Source organism: Podarcis liolepis (genome assembly GCF_965112155.1).
Source record: "Podarcis liolepis genome assembly, chromosome: 10".
Lineage (NCBI taxonomy): Eukaryota > Metazoa > Chordata > Lepidosauria > Squamata > Lacertidae > Podarcis > Podarcis liolepis.
In genome coordinates this window covers 59,834,744-59,855,903 of record NC_139562.1, presented here as the reverse complement: position 1 = coordinate 59,855,903, position 21,160 = coordinate 59,834,744, and the positions used below count along the sequence as shown (strand labels likewise).

The 21,160-nt window shown below is 43.7% G+C and overlaps 1 protein-coding gene across 1 annotated transcript in view; it reads left to right on the top strand.

Moving 5' to 3' along the window:
* Window positions 1–218: 218 nt before the first annotated feature.
* LOC310688149 (putative CENPB DNA-binding domain-containing protein 1) overlaps window positions 219–21,160 on the top strand; it is a gene marked incomplete at its 3' end in the record, with an annotated part of 345,728 nt that continues 324,786 nt past the window's right edge. The window contains exon 1 of the mRNA XM_083464273.1: window positions 219–223. The remainder of the gene's footprint in view (window positions 224–21,160) is intronic.

Here is a 21,160-nt window from a genome sequence, read left to right as displayed (position 1 = left end):
CCCAAATAATATACTTATTAAACGACGAAGATACAAGTAGATCCCTTGCAGTCGCTAGATACCTGATTAATGTTTTATTTCAAAAGAGGAGAAATGGATCACTGTATGTCTCTGACAGCTTAGCTAAACTTAAGAACCATCAATAAGTGCCAGAACTAAGACGCACCCCCCCCAAAAAATCTGATGGATCTGAATTGCGGTTTACATAGAGGGAGCTTATTGTGTATAGTGTTTACTTAACTGAAGTAAAATTGGTTTTATATGGATGTTTTAACTTGGAACTGTTTAAATTGTATTGTTTATGGATAAATTCTGATGTATTGTTGTCGATATGGGCCAATGGCCGTAATCTATCTATCTATCTATCTATCTATCTATCTATCTATCTATCTATCTATCTATGTGCTCTTGATGCTAGGTAAAGGTAAAGGTACCCCTGCCCGTATGGGCCAGTCTTGCCAGACTCTAGGGTTGTGTGCTCATCTCACTCTATAGGCCGGGAGCCAGCGCCGTCCGCAGACACTTCCGGGTCACGTGGCCAGCGTGACAAGCTGCATCTGGCGAGCCAGCGCAGCACACGGAATGCCGTTTACCTTCCCACTGGTAAGCGGTCCCTATTTATGTACTTGCACCCGGGGGTGCTTTCGAACTGCTAGGTTGGTAGGCGCTGGGACTGGACGACGGGAGCTCACCGCCTTGCGGGGATTCAAACCGCCAACCATGCGATTGGCAAGTCCTAGGCGCTGAGGTTTTACCCACAGCGCCACCTGCGTCCCGATTCTTGATGCTAAGGATTCTTGATGCTAAGGATGATTATAAACAGGGGTCAGCAAACTTTTTCATCAAGGGGCCAGTCCACTGTTCCTCAGACCTTGTGGGGGGCTGGACTATATTTTTTTGGGGGGAAATAAATGAACAAATTCCTATGCCCCACAAATAACCCAGAGATACATTTTAAATAAAAGCACACAGTCATGTAAAAACACCAGGCAGGTCCCACATGTAAAAACATGCTGATTTCCGGACTGTCCGCAGGCTGGATTTAGAAGGCAATTGGGCCGGCTCCGGCTCCCGGGCCTTAGTTTGTCTACCCATGATTATACATGAGCTTTTGAGGGGCTAGGGCCATGGCAGGACCACAGGAACCCCGGGGTGAACTTTGGTTGAGCTTCATCGATGTTGCTCCATCGTTTGGTGTTTACCCTTCAGACTACCAGCCAGAGAGGCAGGAGTGCATACCCCACAACATCCTGCTGCATCCCCATAACTTTCTGTACCATAAATATTCTTGTTTATTTTTGTCCCATTATTGTGGTGCTATAGCCCCTCCAGACAGCAATAAAAGCATTGGAGAAGTTGCTGCTGTTGTTGTTTAGTCGTTTAGACATTTAGTCGTTTAGTCGTGTCCGACTCTTCATGACCCCATGGACCAGAGCATGCCAGGCACTTCTGTCTTCCACTGCCTCCCGCAGTTTGGTCAAACTCATGCTCGTAGCTTCGAGAACAGTATCCAACCATCTCGTCCTCTGTCGTGCCCTTCTCCTTGTGCCCTCCATCTTTCCCAACATCAGGGTCTTTTCCAGGGAGTCTTCTCTTCTCATGAGGTGGCCAAAGTATTGGAGCCTCAGCTTCAGGGTCTGTCCTTCCAGTGAGCACTCAGGGCTGATTTCCTTAAGATAGGTTTGATCTTCTTGCAGTCCATGGGACTCTCAAGAGTCTCCTCCAGCACCATAATTCAAAAGCATCATTCTTCGGTGATCAGCCTTCTTTATGGTCCAGCTCTCACTTCCATACCTCACTAATTCCATGGACAAAGACAATTGGAGAAGTATCGCAGAACAAAGTGAAGCATAATAAGAATACAGTCATACCTCGGGTTACAGCCGCTTCAGGTTCCGTTTTTTTGGGTTGCGCACCACCGAAACCCGGGTTTTGGCGGCCGCGCATGCACAGAAGCACTAAATCGTGCTTTGAGCACAGAAGCACTGAATCGCAACCTGCGCATGCGCAGATGCACAGACACGGGTTGCGAATGCTGTGGGTTGCGAAAGTGCATCTCGAATGGATCACATTCGCAACCCAAGCGCCCACTGTAATAATAATATAACAACAACAACGACAACAAATTATATGCCACCCATTTGGCTGGGTTTCCCCAGCCACTCTGGGTGGCATACAACAAATTAAAACACAGTGAGACATCAAACATTAAAAACTTCCCTATACAGTGCTGCCTATAGATGTCTTATAAAGTCAGAGAGCTGTTTGTTTCTTTGACAACTGATGGGAGGGTGTTCCACAGGGCGGGTGCCGCTACCGAGAAGGCCCTCTTCCAGGTGCATAGATCCATCACTAATGCATTATTACTGTGATCAACAGCGTGTTGCAGAATATGCCTGCATAGTCTGGAGGGGCGAATTCTGAATTTTGTTGCCTTAAAAACTTTAGATATTAAGAAGAAACAATAAGAAAACACAGTTTCTGCCGCCTGCAGTACAGAACCCGGTTCGGTTTTATTTAGGCTGGCAAAGCTTTTCACCGGAAAACGTACATGACAAAAGGAGTCAGGTTTCGACCCAGAGTGTGATACAATAAACTCCGGTGCACAAATTTTAGAAGAGGTTTATGAAAGTTTGATTAATAAGACAGAGCTCGTTAGGGCCAATAACATATTCATATATTCACTGACACTGAATTTGCACAATGTCCTTCTTGAATTTGGAGCTTGCTACCCTTCAGGCTCAGGAGATTCTCCCTCACTAATGTTTTTAAGAGTAAGATTAAGGCTCTCCTTTTTAATATTGCTTTTTGCTGGGCTCCCGTCTAATCCCCTTTAAAGTTTACGCCGCCTTGGGATGTTTGCATGAATAAGGTGCCCACTAATGAGACTCTGTGTTGAAATTATGCCAGCGCCGAGTTCAAAAATGAACCTTAGCGCCTCTCATAATGTGAGTGCTGAGTAAATGAAAGAGATTCATTACTTGCAAAAAGGCATCTCAAGGTCACAGCATTTGAAAAGAACACCTCTATGGGTTTTCTTTTTCATCCTTTGATTGTAGATTCCTTGGGGCATGGATCTCAGCAGGTACCACAACCAAGACCTCAGATTAGTTTAATGGAGGAGCAGTACCCAATATTAATATTCTTGGCACTTCTGGTAGCTCACTTTCAGCACTAACTATTGCGTTATATTTATAGTTAAGGAGAATTTGTGGGTGGGTAACATACACATCAAGGACCTGTTTCGCCTGATGTTGGCACACACAATATAAACATCAAAAGAAGAAGAAATCTTCACGAGGAAACTTGTCTTCCATGTGAGGCCTGAACACTATACATTTCAAGCAATATCATGCTGTTTAAAACAATAATGGTTTTCCCCAAAGTATCCTGGGAACTAACAGTTTCCCACAGTCCCAGACTTCCTTGGGAAGGGAGAGTGACTATTAAATCACTCTGAGAATTATAGCTCTGTGAGACAAAAGCATGAAGTCTTTACCTGATGCTAAAATGAATGCAATGCTCTTGAATTATGGTGGAGGAGACTTTTGAGAGTTCCATGGACTGCAAGAAGATCAAACCTATCCATTCTTAAGGAGATCAGCCCTGAGTGCTCATTGGAAGGACAGATCCTGAAGCTGAGACTCCAGTACTTTGGCCACCTCATGAGAAGAGAAGACTCCCTGGAAAAGAACGTGATGTTGGGAAAGATGGAGGGCACAAGGAGAAGGGGATGACAGGGGACGAGATAGTTGGATAGTGTTCTCGATGCTACCAGCATGAGTTTGACTAAACTGCGGGAGGCAGTGGAAGACAGAAGTGCCTGGTGTGCTCTGGTCCATGGGGTCACAAAGCGTTGGACACGACTAAATGACTAAACAACAACAACAACAAAATGAATGCAAAGTTGGTGTCAGGTGTGTTTCCCTGTGGTGAGCATTGTGTGGACAGGGAACTACTACAGATAAGGTCCGTTCTCTTGTCACTTCCTGGCATACAGAGGAGGGCCTCACATGACAATGACAGGGTCCAGGCTGTTAGAATTCCTGCTCCATGATTGCTGTCATGGGATTTTTGTCTGTCACATGACAGTGTATGTTTTGACTCCACAAAGTGGGAAGTGACGGAGACAGGATGTTTGTATCACTGTGTTCTGTGAAGTGGGACTATTGTCCTTTGTTTTTTCTCTTTGCTATCTGATGCTAGAAAGAGTGGGAGCTATGTCGCAGCGCTCCATGTGTGTTTATATGTAAATAAAGTAGATTAGCCAAAATGCTGAGTTGCTGAGGTCTGTTATGCAAGCTGTGAAGACTCTGCAGATCCCTAAGTGTGCATTGGTCGCTGTGATGTTCGGGCGAAAGAAAGCTCCTGAAGCTCCTGAATGATCAACCAGGAGGGAGAGAACATGCCAGTTGGGCATGTGTCACTGCCAGGGTCCTACTCGAGTGTAGGACGAGCTCCTGACAACTTCATATAGGAAATGATGATCCGTAAAAGGGCAAAATCATATGGTTCCTGCTATGCTCTAGTGATGCTGATTTTGATGATGCCGAATAGAATATTTTTAAAGCTCCACTCCAGCATAAAGGCTCAGAATAACTTGTCTCTTGATGTTATGCTATGAAGGAAATCACCCTTGCTTCTAAAGAAACAACCATGGATCTGTGATAGGAACAGCCCCGAACTAGCACAAGACCACTGAAATAGTATCAGAAATAATGTGGTGATTAGTGATGATTTATGATGTGACTGCCATCTTGTCATGTATTCTAGGAAGAGAGGTGTTATGAATCTGAGCTCTGGCAGCTTGGATTGGGTCGTGCTAAGGGTTACTTGTTTACATTTGTCTTCTGATTACGCTTGCCTGTGAACTCTGGCCTTAAGTTATGGAAGGATCAAATTAGATTTCAATAGACTTTGGATAAGATCACCAACCTCTTGTTCATCCATGAAGAGCATTCAATTTAATCATGCTGGTCTCTGGCTCATTATCTGTTCCCCAAAGTGCTGACCGACTGCTCAAAACACAAACTGGGCAATTTGTTAATAGTGCAACAGCTTGTGCAAAAGAGTCACCAGTTTTTGTCTGCAGATCAGACAGCACTAACAGCAACAGCGGATAGGTTCAAGAGTGGAAAATCATGAATATTCACCACATCACTAATGTGGAATAAAATGACTCTACCCTTTTTGAGAAGCATAATGTGCTGGTCCCGGGGGGGGGGGGTACCGTGCGGCGTGGTCTGAGTCCGGTCCTGGGTCAAGGGTCTGGAGGCTGTCTGTCAAGGGTGAAGCAGGGTCCAAGGCAAGGAGCCGGGCGTGTTCAGGAACTCTGGAAGAGCATGTCAGGGTGCTGGCAGGAACAGGTTTCCAGCGATGTTGCTCCCGCAACCTGGGACTGGGCTGATTGGCTTTTATCTCCTCTGAGGCCAGGGACGGTCCCGGCCCACAGGTGACCCACCTCTCCTGGCCTTAAGGTGAGCACTCCTCCTGAGAGAACTTAGTCCCCTCCGCCTCTCTGCCCTGAGCCTCTGCAGCTCAGGAGAGGCTGGAGGGTTACTGGACCCAGAGGCAACCTCACCTTCCCCTGACAGGGCTGAGAGAGGCGCACCTACAGGCAATGGGTCCTCGATCACCTCCGGAGCCAGAGCGGATTCAGCTGGTGTCTGCTCCTGAGGATCCGGCACAGGTATGGGCCCTTCAGATTCAAGCCCCTGCCCTGGCTCAGCCGGTCCTGGAGGCGGGGACTCCTGTGCAGGCTGGGACTCCTCAGGTTCAGCCTCTGAATCAGATTCCCAGGCCATCACACATAAAAGGCAGCTTACACTGTAGCAACCCAAATAGCTGTTTTGGATCTAGCAGCTAAGCAGAGTTATAGTAATCTGCTGCTTTAAAGGACAGTATTCAAGTTTCAGTGATCTGTAGGTTGCAGCCTGAGTTGGCTAGAAATGTATGTCAGAAAATGCAAAAAGTAAATTGAAGATAGAATATAAGCACATTTCAGGCTTTGTAGCTGTGAAAACAACATGCCCAATAACGAGAGTGCTGGCATCAACAAAACATCTTCTGGAAAAAATTGTACAGAATAGTCAAGGAAAAGATTTGTGAGGACCCCAGAGAAGCAAAGAATCAATATGTTAAAAAAACAAGGGTGTGGCCTGATACATTTTTAGTGTACAGTGGTACCTCGGGTTACATACGCTTCAGATTACAGACTCTGCTAACCCAGAAATAGTGCTTCAGGTTAAGAACTTTGCTTCAGGATGAGAACAGAAATCGTGCTCTAGCAGCGTGGCAGCAGCAGGAGGCTCCATTAGCTAAAGTGGTGCTTCAGGTTAAGAACAGTTTCAGGTTACGTACGGACCTCCGGAACGAATTAAGTACTTAACCCAAGGTAGCACTGTATTGCTTTTTCTGTCACATTTAGTGTTGGTTGTGAATTTGCTGTGCACCAGTCAAAGTTCAACACAATAGCACACTGTTATAGATTGAGGAAATGTGTAGCTTCCATTATGGAAGCAATGGATTCCAATTTACAATTGTTGGAACTCTGGAGTAGACAGGTTGTTTTAAATCCAAGTGGATAAGTAACCATGGTCAGAAAAGAAACACTGGTTTGGGCCATAAAATTCTCCATTAACAGCTACAGTCCTCTTGGCTACAATGTAAAAGTGAAAAACTATCAGTACAGTTGCACCTTGGTTCTCAAATTTAATCCGTTCCGGGAGTCCGTTTGACTCCCGAAATGGTTCACAAACCAAGGCGTGGCTTCCAATTGGCTGCAGGAAGTTCCTGCAGCCAATCGGAATCCGCAGAAGCCACATCGGACGTTCGGCTTCCAAAAAACGTTTGCAAACCGGAACACTCACCTTGGAGTTTGCAACTTTCGGGGGCCAATTTGTTTGACAACTAAGGCATTCAACTACCAAGGTATGACTGTATAGCAAGTCTTACTTTTCTAGTGGGGAGAGGGAATGCTTAATTCTCATTAAGGACACTGGGACCCTTTATTTTTTAAAAAAACCAAATTGCACATAAGAGCTGGGCAAAATTTGTCATGGGCCAAGCCTTCCTGAAGGACAAGAGGAAAAGTGCCATGAACCAAGAGAAAACTAGGAATGACAGTGAACATTTTTAGCCTTGCCTCCCAAATTGGTTTGTTTTAATATTATGATGGGTTTGGGTTGTTGTTTTTTAATAGTTCTTATTTCAAGAAGTAGAGGCAAGGATCCACATAGCTACTTAATGCATACCTGGGGGCTTGCATAAATCGAGAGAGAGAGAGAGAGAGAGAGAGGGAGAGGGAGAGAGAGAGAGAAAGTTGTAACTTTTTCACTTTGAACATAAGACTACATAAACTACAAAGTCTAGATTTCTTTTTAAAATCTTGTTCCGGGCCCGCCTTAGCAATGACGACCATATTTTCTTGTGAGACCTTGCCCGAAATACCCTTTTTAAAAGGCGTGGGGGATTCCAATTAATTATATTATATACCAGTATCTAATTACATATCTTCTTGAAATGAGATGAGTCAGTTTTATGAGAAAACCTTGTGGGGGGCCAGACTATATTTTGAAAGGAAAAAAATATATGAACGAATTCCTATGCCCCACAAATAACCCAGAGATGCAATTTAAATAAAAGCACACATTCTACTCATGTAAAAACACGCTGATTCCCGGACCATCCATGGACTGGATTTAGAAGGCGATTGGGCCGGATCTGGCCCCCGGGCCTTAGTTTGCCTACCCATGGCCTAAGCAAACAGGAACACTGACAAAACCATGAAAAAAGGAGATATTTCCATCAAATGTTTTGAGTAGCTGGCTCACTGAATACAGGCAGGAATCAAGACCTTCCACAAATATGAAAAGGCAATGAAAAACACACACAAATCATTTTGACTCCTAGTGCATCTCTTAAGGCTGTGACGAGCCTGATGTTTTTATTTTGCTAGTAAGCTATCCATGTCTGAGAAGCTGAGAACCTTTTCTGTGTCTTTTCTTGGTGCCAAGGCCTCTGGAGTGCTGCCAATGAAAGTTTCCTTTGTGCAAGAGATTAAGCCACACAGATGTAGATTTCCTTGATGTCTCACTAGCTGTCATCTTTGACATTCCTCATTCACACATTTAGACGTAATGTTTTCCATCCACTCAGCCGCTTCTATAAATGTCACTTCTGGGTAATCGCTGGCACTTATGCTAGCTGCAGCCTGAGCAAACACCTCTGGCTACATCAGCAGAGTCTACATTCCTTTGGATAAAAAAATTAAATATCTTTTGCAATTCTGTCTCAAGGTCAACACACCTCTTTTGAAAAGGATATCCAGGGAACAAAGGCCCCATGATAGGAATGTGGGTGGGTAATTTGTGTGTGTGTGTGTGTGTGTGTGTGCTATTTTACCAACAAGGATTTAAAAGCCTACACCTATATATCACAATCCAAACTCTGCTCTTGGAGTAGTTAATTTTTTTAAAATTTAAAATTGGACTGATATTCCATATATGAATAAATTTTATTAGACGTTATAAAGAGACATGCAAAGATTATTATCAAATATCTTTTTTTGTCCAAATTAAACATTAAACAAAATAAAAACATAGGTCGAGAGGAGAAGAAAGGAGAAAGAAAGCGGGTGAGATAGAGAGAGTAATGATGAAGAATTAAGAAGAATAAGAAGAATTAAGAAACTAAGGAACTGCCGGTTCTTCATCTGTCGGCTATATATACAGTGGTACCTCTGGTTAAGAACTTAATTTGTTCTGGAGGTCCGTTCTTAACCTGAAACTGTTCTTAACCTGAGGTACCACTTTAGCTAATGGGGCCTCCCGCTGCCACTGCGCTGCCGCCGCACGATTTCTGTTCTCATCCTGAAGGAAAGTTTTTAACCCGAGGTACTATTTCTGAGTTAGTGGCATCTGTAACCTGAAGTGTCTGTAACCCAAGGTACCACTGTAAACATTATTCAACTCATTCAATATAATAGCCAGCACGACTGCTTTCTACAGACCAACATTATCTTCAGCCTTCATGGACTGAGATTCCCATTGGAAAGTAAAGATCTTTTATGTATCCACAACACACACTTAACTTTTCTTTCCCTCATGTCATAGGGCTGCCAATCTTTTACTGGCTCCTGCTTTTGTGCATTCAACAGTAGCTCAGTAGATTTCTGCAGATTAGGTTTAAGGCAGTTATAGACAATGTGGTTCTCCTATCATTCTTTGGTCTTGAAGGCAGAGGCTGATGGAAGCTGTCGTCTACAATTTCTGGAGCTGCTACATTGTCTACTACAGATTTATGGTATGGGGACTGGTCACCATAGTCTTATTTTTTTCCTAGTCAAGTGGAAATGTATTGATGTGTGTTGTAAATTGCAAAACATTGCAAGAAAATAGCTATTCAACAGGGGACTGCATCTATTGTAATTTCCTGGATAAGAAATTACAGAAAGAGCCACGGACAAACTGACCCCTACAATGGTAGCTGATCTGTTGGACTCAAGTTTCCTGTCACATTTCTCTTTTGCTTAGTAGTGCTACTCCTTTGGTGTGCTTTATTATATTTATTAGCATTAGCAAATATTATAGGCTGGAAAAGTAAGTACAGTGGACAGTTTGAAATCCGATCAAGGTAAGAATTTATCTTGTGCCTGACCAAAAATATAATAATCACAGGGAATTATAATGCTTCTTCCTAAGACATTTCTTAAAAAGAAGACTCACATTGCTATCATTATGAAACTATTCCCCAGTGCCAAAGAGAATGACTGTAACAAAAAAGATGATATAAAATGATTTCAATTATGGGAAAAGGGCAATGTCGGAACTCACTTCTAAAAAAAACAGGATCAGGGAAAGGATAAACATGATGTGTTAGGAAAGAATAAAAGAAAAGACCATGGCGATACACAACATTTTGAACTGATTAGGGCAGACATGCAGAAACTCTGCCTGTGCGTGGATTGGGTCCAACAGTGGTCCTAATTTGGACCAAGCTATCTGACCCACGTCTGACATGATAAAATGTTAAGTGTGGTGTGGGAAAAGACTGACACCAGAAACTCCAGCGGGTGCAGAATGCCGCAGCAAGACTCCTTACGGGGTCCTCACCCCAGGATCACATTCACTTAGTGCTATACAAGCTGCACTGGCTCCCAGTGGAGTACAGGATCAAGTTTAAGGTGCTGGTTTTAACCTTTAAAGCCCTATATGGCCTAGGACCCTCGTACCTACAGGACCGCCTCTCCTGGTATGTCCCACGGAGGACCTTACGGTCTTCAAAACATCTTGAAGGTCCCAGGCCACAGGGAGGTTAGGCTGGCCTCAACCAGAGCCAGGGCTTTTTCGCCTGTGGCCCCGATCTGGTGGTACGCTCTGTCATGAGAGACTAGGGCCCTGCAGGACTTGACATCTTTCCCCAGGGCCTGCAAGATAGAGCTGTTCCGCCTGGCCTTTGACCAAGGCACAGTCTGACCCCCTCCTTTGGTAATCCTCATAGAACTCTAGCCCAATGGTTGCCATTAATTTGATTCTGAATTGATTTTAGAATGAACTGATTTTAGAATGTATTTCAATTAATTGATTGTGATTTTATGTAAACTGTGTTACTTTTACTGTTGTTAGCCGCTCTGAGCCCGGCTTCAGCTGGGGAGGGCGGGATATAAATAAAATGTTATTATTATTTATATTTATTATTCAAGGGTACTCCCAAATGTTCCTTGTAAGAAGGGCTTGCCATCAGTGGTGACTAACTGGTTGGTTCTGATGGCAAGCCCAACTAGAATATTTGTGGTGTTTCCATGTTGATACCCAACATTCGGAAAACCTCTCAAGAGATTTTCAAGCATTTGACTGGAACACTTGAAAACCTCAATTCATGTCCAAGGTGAGGCAAAGGGGTTCTTTACCAGTAAGAAGACAGTATGTCTCTGAGGTGCTGATTCAAGCTTTTTGAGGATTGGGAATCTTATTTTAGGAGATTGAAGGGCATCAGCCTTCATGTCAGTTGCACTCTTTGGATCAGGCCTGAACTGTACTGCCAGGAGGCAAAAAGTTGCCAGAAGCAAGTCATTACATACCTCCAACATTTCTCCAATGAAAACAGGGACGTTCTCTTCCATGATAATAATAATCATAATTTTATTATCTATACCCAACTCATCTGACTGCGTTGCCCCAACCACTCTGGGCAGCTTCCAACACACTGTATATAAAAATATAAAACATTTTAAAACTTTCCTGTACAGGGCTGCCCTCAGATGTCTTCTTACTTCTCCAATGAAAATTTGGAAGCCCTACCATACCCTTCAACATTTCTCCGATGAAAAGAAGAATGTCCTAAGGAAAAATAGGACATTCCAGGATCAAATCAGAAGCTGGGATGGCTTCTGTAAATCCAGGACTGTCTGTGCTTACAGTTATGCCCCCAAGAATGTACAATGAGCTTAAAAAGGGTTGTAAGTCTGTTTTGCTGTTGTTTACCTGTTATTTTGTATATCACAGGAATGCCACAGTTTTCTACATAGCCCCTGGGATTCTTCCTAGGCCACTCCTCTGATTAACTCTCCCCCTTGTCTTCCTTGAGTGTTGTTGCTATCCGTGATAACTTCTCTTGCCTAACTCAGCGCATTTCTAACATGGCCCCCAAATGTTGCCCATGAGGGAATCTGGCCCTTGGTTTTTGTTTGTCTGTTTGTTTTTCATTTTAAAAAAATCTCTAATCCTGGTGTAGCTGGAAACAATTTGTCAAGTGACTGCTGAACCTGCCAGTTCTATTTTCTTGTTTTTATTACTCATAATGTAATGAATGTAAATGAGACTTCGCTCGCACTGCCTTTCTGCAGAATCGCCAAAGCTTGCTTGTACGGAAGGAAGGAAATGGAATGTAGTGATGAATTATCTAGACTATCCCCCATCTTGCTTGCGGGAACACCAGTCTTAGAAACAGGCAGCTGTTTTGACATTCCATGCTGGCAACCCTGCCCTGCACAAATGTGCTCGATGCTCAAACATGGTCTCTTGACTGCCCGCGCTCAGTACCATCTGTTGAGATGGCATTGTGCCTGGGCACAACTTGCTATGTAGATTTGACTAGGACACAGGTGCCCTAGCAGCAGGAGATGGGGAAGACCATTGTCACCTTGAGTCCCTCCTCCATCTGTCTGGCAGAGCATGTTCTCCCTAATAGAGAGCACGTGTTGCAGTGGGGTCTAGCAGGCCACCCCACTGTTGCTGGGCGGATCTGTTTGGATGGGCACAGGCAGTCATTGGGCAGTTGAGTTTCTGGGGAGATTTTCATGTTTCCAATTTGGGGGTGGGGCACAAAGCTTTTAAATACAGGTCACGCAGCTTTGGACTTTATCTTTTGCTGTGTACAAGGGATCACCTGCCCAGCCTCCCTGAAATGAGGGTTATTTCGCTTGACCTTGCTATGCCTGTCATGGGGTTGCCTGCTTTTGGGGCAGGGGCCTGATAGGAATTTTGTCCATTTGGCTGGTTGGCTGGTGCCCTTTGGATTTTTGCCTACTGCGTAGCAAATCGTCACAATTTGTAAGGTTTGTGGTTAGGCATTGGTTAAAAAATTGGTTGGTGGAGGGGTAAGTGCCTACCCCTCCAATGCTGGTGCTGCAAGAGAATTCTGTTAAAGGAATCCGGGGGCTTGCCATGCCTTCATCCAAATCCCTGGCAACGAGTTTGGGCCGCGCAAGCCCCTGGGAGCATGCGGGGAGAGGTGAGGGTCTGTTCTTCAGCTTCTTTGATCCCCAATATTGTTTTCCCTGACTGGCTTCCGCTGGAATCTGGAAGTCAGTTCTGTCCCTGGGGCATGGACAGATAGTCGTAACCATTGCCTAAGCAACCACTCACGTTTGTGTATTTAAATAAAGTTGTGGCCAAAATTCTGCCAAAAACCTTAAACAAAAATTTCTGTGTGAAGTGTGAGTTAATTTGGGGTGGCTTGGGGACCTCGACACGCAACAATCAACACCTTCAGTGATTTGGGTGGCATCGTGTTACCCACCTGGAAATGGTGTTGGCTGCTAAACCTATTCCATTTGGGTTAACTCCCCCAGGGTGTGTAATTGGAATCATAGCATCATAGAGTTGGAAAAGACCCCTGAGGATCATCTAGGCCAACCCCCTGAATTGCAGAAATATACAGTTGTCCCATATGGGGACCAAACCTTCAAGCCTGGTGTTATCAGCACCATGCTCTAGCCAACCGAGCTATCTAGGCTAACATAACATTAGCTGGACAGTAACGAACTGCACTACTGTGTGATCCTACTGCTGCTACACAGTTATTTCAATTTGCCCCCTATCAGCCAGAATCCTTGGGAAATGTTTGCTTTGGGATGGCGATATGTTATTCACTTAGGATAGGAGTCAACTGATCAGATCAGTTTCTGATTGAATGGCCATCTCTCTCTGTGTGTGTGATATTAAGTCTTGAGCAGGCTTGGGGCACTGCTGAAAGCACACCATTATAGGGGGTTTTTCTCACTTGGGAGGATAATAGATCTCAAGGACATCCAGATCTCATCTACATTTCTGCTTGACCCACACTTTCAATGTCTCAGCGGTTTCCCCCTTGCACCGCTCCTTTCTGGGGGAATTTCCGCTCTTAAGTGCTAAATCGGAGCAAACATCCATCCGAAGAATACCCGAATTGCTGTTTGCTCCAGTTGAGTGCTAAAGAGCAGTTTATCTCTGGGGGAAGAAATAGGAAAAAAATAAGTGTGGATAAGCCCCCCCCCTGCCCAAAAGAAGCTGAACTAGGGAAGTGTTTAATGTTTGGTGTTTTATCATATTTTAAATGTTCTGTTGGGAGCCGCCCAGAGCGGCGGGGCAAACCCAGCCAGATGGGCAGAGTAGAAAGAATAAATAAATAAATAGATAAATAATGTTGGAAGATTTGGGCAAGATTAAAAGAAGTACTTCTTAACACAGCACATAGTTAAATTATGGAACTCGCTCCCTCAGGACTCCCTCAGATCATGTCAGGACATAGCTGTCAACCGTCCCTTATTTGGCGGGAAACTCCCTTATCCCAGCGCCGTGTCCCGCTGCTGTCCCTTATTGATGATGTCCCTTAAATTTCCCTGGTTTCAAAGGAAGCAGCTCCTCTCCCTCCCTCCCTGCCGGCCAGGGAGGAGGGAGGCTCCAACTGTGTTGCTTGGCTGCATTGCTCACCCAATAAGGAGTCTAAGAACGACTGGGGGGTGGAGCTTGCATGCCTTGTGCCAATCAAATTGGCCGCATTGCCTGGGGACTCGCCTTTGCTCAGCGCTTCCTAGCGGAGAGGTGACGGTGGTTTTCCTTGCTGCATTCCCTTTGCTGGGTTGTTGCGCTGTAGGAACCACCACTTGAGGCTTTGTTTGGCTGCTGGCTGGACTTTCTGCCTTTGGCTCAGAGGAGCTCAGACGTTGAACATACCCGTGCCTGGAAAATCCCTTATTTTGGCTGCTGATCCCTTATTTTTGAGGCTGCTGGCCCCTTATTTTCAAATCTGTAAGTTGACACCTATGTGTCAGAATGCTGTCAGTGGCTCCCGGTTGGTTGCCCAGGAAAGTATAAAGGCAAGGAAAAGTTTCTTACCATCCTTTTTTATTTCAATATTACAGAGAGAGGCTATAGAACCCAGCCTCTTGCATAATGGTGTTGACCCGAGTGACTCTCCACCCCCGCCGTCTCTCCCACACCGAATCTCCACTTCATTCGTCTCTCCTACGGGTGCTGATAAGTGCCCTCTGTCTTTGAGCTCTTTGTTCTCCTATTTTTAAGGGTCTCCAGGTTCTGGGAGATGGTGGGTCTGGAATGCTTTCTAAAGACACCATGCCAGTCAGCTGCCGTTCTAGTCCTGCCTCCTGCAGCTGGTAAAGCACTGGATGAATGTGATCCCGTAGCAAGGAGCCTCGCCACGGCATTCGGTGCCCCCATATTCAAAATATAAACAACAATAAACTGTAAAATAAAATGTTATTTTTCAAAATGAAATGAAGCCTACAATAAGATGGGAAATAACATTTCTTTTTGTATCTTTGCAGACCCTCCAAGTCTTCTTGCGAGAAACTGCAGGAGAGGAGTTTAGGAATTGCTTTCTACATTAGTCTTCAGGCAATTTACAGATAATTGTACCAAAAAAAATGACAATTAAAAATAAGTTTAAAATGAATTGAGACCTTTTCAACCTGCTGAAAGCCTTCTAAGTGTCAGATACACTGTGGAACTCCTTGCTAAAGGAGATTCGCCTGGCTCCATCTCTGATGACCTCTTGCCAGCAGGCAAAGACACACACACACACACACACAGAGCAGGCAGACTAGTTAATGGCCACTGCTAAGTTTGCTGAAATGCTTTACACTGGCTGTTACAGTGATCTGTTTTATTAATAAGTTTTACCCGATTTTCTTGAATTGTTGTTTTGTATTTGAACTTTCAGTTTACCAATGTTGGCAGCCTTGGGCACCATACTAATTTAACAAACGGACAATAAATGAATCTCTGAATGTACAATTCTTGGCAATTTAAACATTTCAAAATACACACTTAAAATATATGTTTAGGTAAATTTTTGGTGGGGATTTTAATGGAATATTAATATTAAAGTAGAATGGAACAGAATTATGGTTACAACTTGTAGTTAATTACATGTACCAGACATATATTTGTCTAACACTAATAATGTTAAACAATGCAGCAAGGGGACCTTTTTTTACAATAAGCACTGAAGGAACATTAATAAACATGTCTTTCTCATATCCACAATGTATATGCAGATGGTTTCTGCAAGCCTGATGGATAAATGCAATCCTTTCAAATGTCTTCAGAGGTGTAATTCTATCACAAGTAGCATGATTTCCAGTGTTGGATTTCCTCTTATGTGATCTAAGCTTTTTGTGGCTATGAAGGTAAAATACATTGTCTCGCTGACTCAATGCCTATTTTTCCTGATAAACAAATAAATTGCCTTTCAGTTAAAAGGTACTCAGGATGATGTACAGGCTTCTCCCCGTGAAAAATTCCAGACCAAGGAAAACACGTGAGAGGCAATTGCAATTGGAAAGAGGGGAAGTGTGTGTGTGTGTGTGTGTGTGTGTGTGTGTGTGTGCGTGTGTATTCTGTACCTGAATTCTATCAGTAAAGTAGTAGGCAGCAACATAGAAAAGCCATTCCGACTTGTAAGATTTTAAAGTTTAAATGAACTCTAAATAGCCTATATTGTTGGTCTGCATATTAAAATCAGAGTGTGTGTGTGGTGATCACACAGGATTCCCGGACGTTTGACGGTCTATTGATCCCTGTGCCACCACTGTGATTGCTTTCCCACTGCCACCAACCCGTTTCTCACAGGTACACACAGAGAGTCCAGACAGTTGTTAACATTAACAAATAATCAAGTTTATTTTATAGGCATGAACAAGTTTATGGTTTCAGTTAATTTTTCTTGGCAGTTTCTTAATCTTAGTTTCTTTACTGGCCTATATGTTCCTAAAAACTTCAAACTGATTATCCCAACTATCTATCTGACTCCACTTAACAGTCCCTCTCACTCACTCACAACACAACTCGACCAATCCACAGACTTATCCTCCCTCTTCCTTCTCCAACTCCCAACTCTCAACTGACTTCCACACCACACCACTCCAACCCTAACTCTAACTCCTCCCCTTGGGTTCCCACTGGCCAGTCACTTCACACTCATTTAACCCTTTCCTTATGACCCACCTAGGAGGGCAAACACCACACTGTGATCCAGTAGAATCAAAGACTTGTAGAGGTGGAAAGGACCCTAAGGGTCATCTAGTCCAAACTCCCTGCAATGCAGGAATCTTTTGCTCAACATGGAGCTCAAACCCACAACCCTGAGATTAATAGTCTCATGCTCTACCAACTGAGTTATTGGACATCCTAGCACTCACAGCCTTCTCCACTCTCCTGAGTTTCCATTCCCTCCACAATTGACACTCAACAATCTATAGCTACACAGCATGCTCAGGCTTCGGTGAGTTATATCTCAGGCTCCTCTGAGCATGCTGATGATTGGACTAAGGGGACTAGGCTAGTACCCTAAATGTTCCGCTGGTGCCTCCTCCCCAAAGTCCGGGAAGCTTCTGCCCAGCTTAGAGAGGGAGGCACAAGGCTCCGATGGGTCCAAGATCCATCCTGCCATCTTCGCAAAGCCCATCCGACTTTTGGAAGAAGGCAGGACAGCTCCGACATCCTGTCAGAGCCCTGGCACCTCCTTTGTAAAGCCCAGGAAGCTTCAGCCCAGCTTAGGGAGGGAGGCACAATGTGTTAGGGCCCATGACCATTGTTAGAAGCTCAGCCTATACTTGAGTAGGACCCTGGCAGAGACACATGCCCGACTGGCATGTTCTCTCCCTCCTGGTCTTTCGTTCAGGAGCTTCAAAAGCTTTCTTCAGCCCGAACATCTCAGCGACCAATGCCAACAGACCTTGGCACACTTAGGGATCCACAGTCTTCGCAGCTTGTGTAACATACCTCAACAACTCAGCATTTTGGCTAATCTACTTTATTTACATATAAACACACGCGGAGCACTGCAACATGGTTCCCCCTCTCTCTAGCGTCAGACAGCAAAGAGGAAAAGAACAAAGGACAAAAGTCCCACTTCATGGAACACAGTAACACAAACATCCTGTCTCCGTCACTTCCCACTTTGTGGGGTCAAAACATATACCGTCATGTGATAGACAAAAATCCCATGACTGCAATCATGGAGCAGGAATTCTAACACAATGCTCAAGTGTGACATTGGCGACGTGTGGCGACATTAGGACGCCACAATGTCACATGCATGACATTGACCACCCACGGCTCTCGCAAACTGGTGCCTCTGGCCCTAAGTGTTCCCCTATAAAAAATTTCACCGTACGCCACTGGTGCTGATTTTTGGATGCCTTCATCATGTTTCTAAGTGGCCCCTTTATGGCTCTAATACTCGTGACACCCTCACCCCATCTGAATGTACTATTAGAAGGAACAATTTAAATTCTCTCCGCTTGAATAGAATGAGGTATTTTTAAATAAGTCTTCATTTTTGTTGCCTCCTCCGCTGAGCACATCTGCTTTTGAGTAAGAGTGATATATTTGTGTCAGTTTTGAGTGTCGTTCGGTTTATTTCTACCCTATTATTACCCATGGGGTACTCAATCCTACATCACACACAAAAAGGACTAATTTATTCCTAATCCTGTTCAAAAGAAGCATATTCTCATTTAATGGTAACAGGGGGAATTAAAGTATGTGGTTTCTTATCACAGGCCTAGTCTGCCTCTGGTGATTCACCGGGCAAACTCTTTTTCTTCTTCTTTTAGCTTTCTGCCCAACTGGGAAAATCAAAGGTATGCTACATAATTAACTCATTTACATAGTGTGTGTGTGTTACCAAAAAAGTGGAAGTCAAGTCAGAGTTTGTACTCCTCAAAGAACAGTGCGTTAAAAGAAGGAATCATAACTGGTACACGATAGCCTGGCTAGTGACTATTGTGGGTATTTTTAAACTGAAATGGTACATAAATGAAAAGTAAAAACCCTCCACAAAAGGTCCAGAGATTGGCAACACAAGAACGGGCCTTATCCGCAGTGGCTCCCGGTCTGTGGAATGCTCTCCCCAAGGAAGTTTGCCTTGCGCCTTCATTGTACATTTTTAGGCGCCAGGCAAAAACGTTCGTCTTTAACCAGGCCTTTGGCTGATTAACATGCAGTGCCCTTTTAAAATGTATTGGGGTTATTAGATTGCTTTTGTTTTTATTTCAATTGTGTGTTTCATGTTTTTAATCTTGTGTTTTTATCTTGTGAACCGCCCTGAGACCTGCAGGTATAGGGGGGTATATAAATTTAATAAATAAAAAATAAATAAAACAAGCAAAGAGGAAACCAATCTGTTCCTCTCCCAGACCTCAGTTGGATTTCCAGAGTGGCTGGGGAGACTCAGCCAGATGGGCAGGGTATAAATAATAAATTATTATATTATTATTTTGTTGGTATCCATTGCCTCCTGCGGGACGCGGGTGGCGCTGTGGGTTAAACCGCAGAGCCTAGGAATTGCCGATCAGAAGGTTGGCGGTTCAAATCCCCGCGACGGGGTGAGCTCCCATTGTTCGGTCCCTGCTCCTGCCAACCTAGCAGTTCAAAAGCACATCAAAGTGCAAGTAGATAAATAGGTACTGCTCCAGCGGGAAGGTAAACGGCGTTTCCGTGCGCTGCTCTGGTTCGCCAGAAATGGCTTAGTCATGCCGGCCACATGACGCAGAAGCTGTACGCTGGCTCCCTCGGCCAATAAAGCGAGATGAGCGCCACTACCCTAGAGTCGGCCACGACTGGACCTAATGGTCAGGGGTCCCTTTACCCTTTACCTTTATTGCCTCCTGCAGAGTGAATTTTTAAGGAAGTAATATTCCTAGTCCTAAATGACATGCTCTGATCCACACTTCTTGTATTAATGTAGTGGTTAAAGTGGTTACAATGTTAGACTACAGCCTGAGAAACCAGGACTCAAATCCCTGCCTAGCATGACCTTTGGCCTGTCACCAATTTTCAGCCTAGCTTACATCACAGAATTGTTGTAAGGATAATATAGAGACAGAAAGAACACTGTTTGCCAACTCGAACTATTTTGAAGGTAAATGTGATGTAAAGTCCCACTTTTGAAGCTGTAGCTATCAAATTCATACTTCCTGAAGCAGTATGTCTACCAAAAGATAGCTATCATTTGAAATTTGCATTATCTGAATTTTCCAACACAGTTCTCCAACCAAGCAATGTTTACAAAAAATGCAAAAATTGGGGGAAAGTGTGCATAAAATTGCATATATTGGATATATAGCGAATATATATTCATGAGATTAGCATACAAAATGCCTTTTCTTGAGGAAAATTGCTTGCAAAACACACACACACTAGTCAAAACTGCATATAAAAATGTGTTGTTTAGGATAAATCCACAGTAAGTGTTTATGAATTTTCATGAGGACGCTTAAAAGACAAGTTTACAAATCACTGCAAAATGTTTAGATTTGAATTTAAGATCTGAAAAATGAGAAACCAAGAGAAACATAGCCGACAGTTCCTTCCACCCCTTCAGTACAACAGGTACACCAAGAACCACATCCTCAAACAAAAAAACAAAACACAACCAGCTTCACTGGAAGTCAGATTTTCCTTCCTAGAAGACAGTTTCTGTAAGTGGGCTGCGGATGAATCCAATTGGAGTAGGTCCTGATGTTGTCTTTGTCTGCATCCCCCACAACCCTTGCTCTCACCTGGGGAATGGCAAATATGTCTATTTCAGTTTCTCATTCCTCAGATCTTCAAATTAGTTCTCCACGTTTCCACATCACTTTGTGTTTTTTGTGTGGGAAAACTACTCCCGAATATGCATTGGCATTTTTTTGTGAATACCTCCTAATATATACATTTTTGATGCAATTTTTTCCTAATACGAAATTTTTCGCAAATCAATTTCCCACAATAAAATTATTCTTGTAAGTTGTTTTCACTGACATATGCATTTACATCCACTAGCATATACATTTTTGTACATATTACTTGGCTCGAGATTGCGTTGCAAAGTTCGCAAGCATGCAAATTTCAAAGCTGGTTGTGTTTCAGTTCACACATGGTTTGGGAGGGTACAAATTAGGTAAGTGTATTTAAATGTGAACTGAACTGAATCCCCTCCCCCTCAAAATCCCTATCATGTAAATGTGCTTGGAGTGAGGAAAATGAGCTCACATTATGGTGTGTATGTCTTGTCCAGAATTCAACATCTGGTTAATTTCAGGTTTCACTTTCATTTTCTGCTTTAAAAGCCTTTGAACATGCATAGGCAACACCTTATGAAATTTTAAGGAGATGGGGTCAGTGAGTTGATTTGGCGTGTTAAAATAAATAGGCTCTTGAGATTCTGGCCCTTGTTGATAATTAGCAAAAGCAGAATTATATAACGCAAAGCAAATGCAGAGCTGTGAAAGTTGCACATTTCTACAGGTCACAGAACTCAGTTGTGGAATCTGCAGTAACTCGACCGAATCTTAAGATTTCTATTTCTGTGGTGCACTGCTGGAAGGGCAGGCTAGCAGGAAGAATCCACACGGCTGTAAAATCGATAAACACTGAGCAAAATGGCAGTTGGC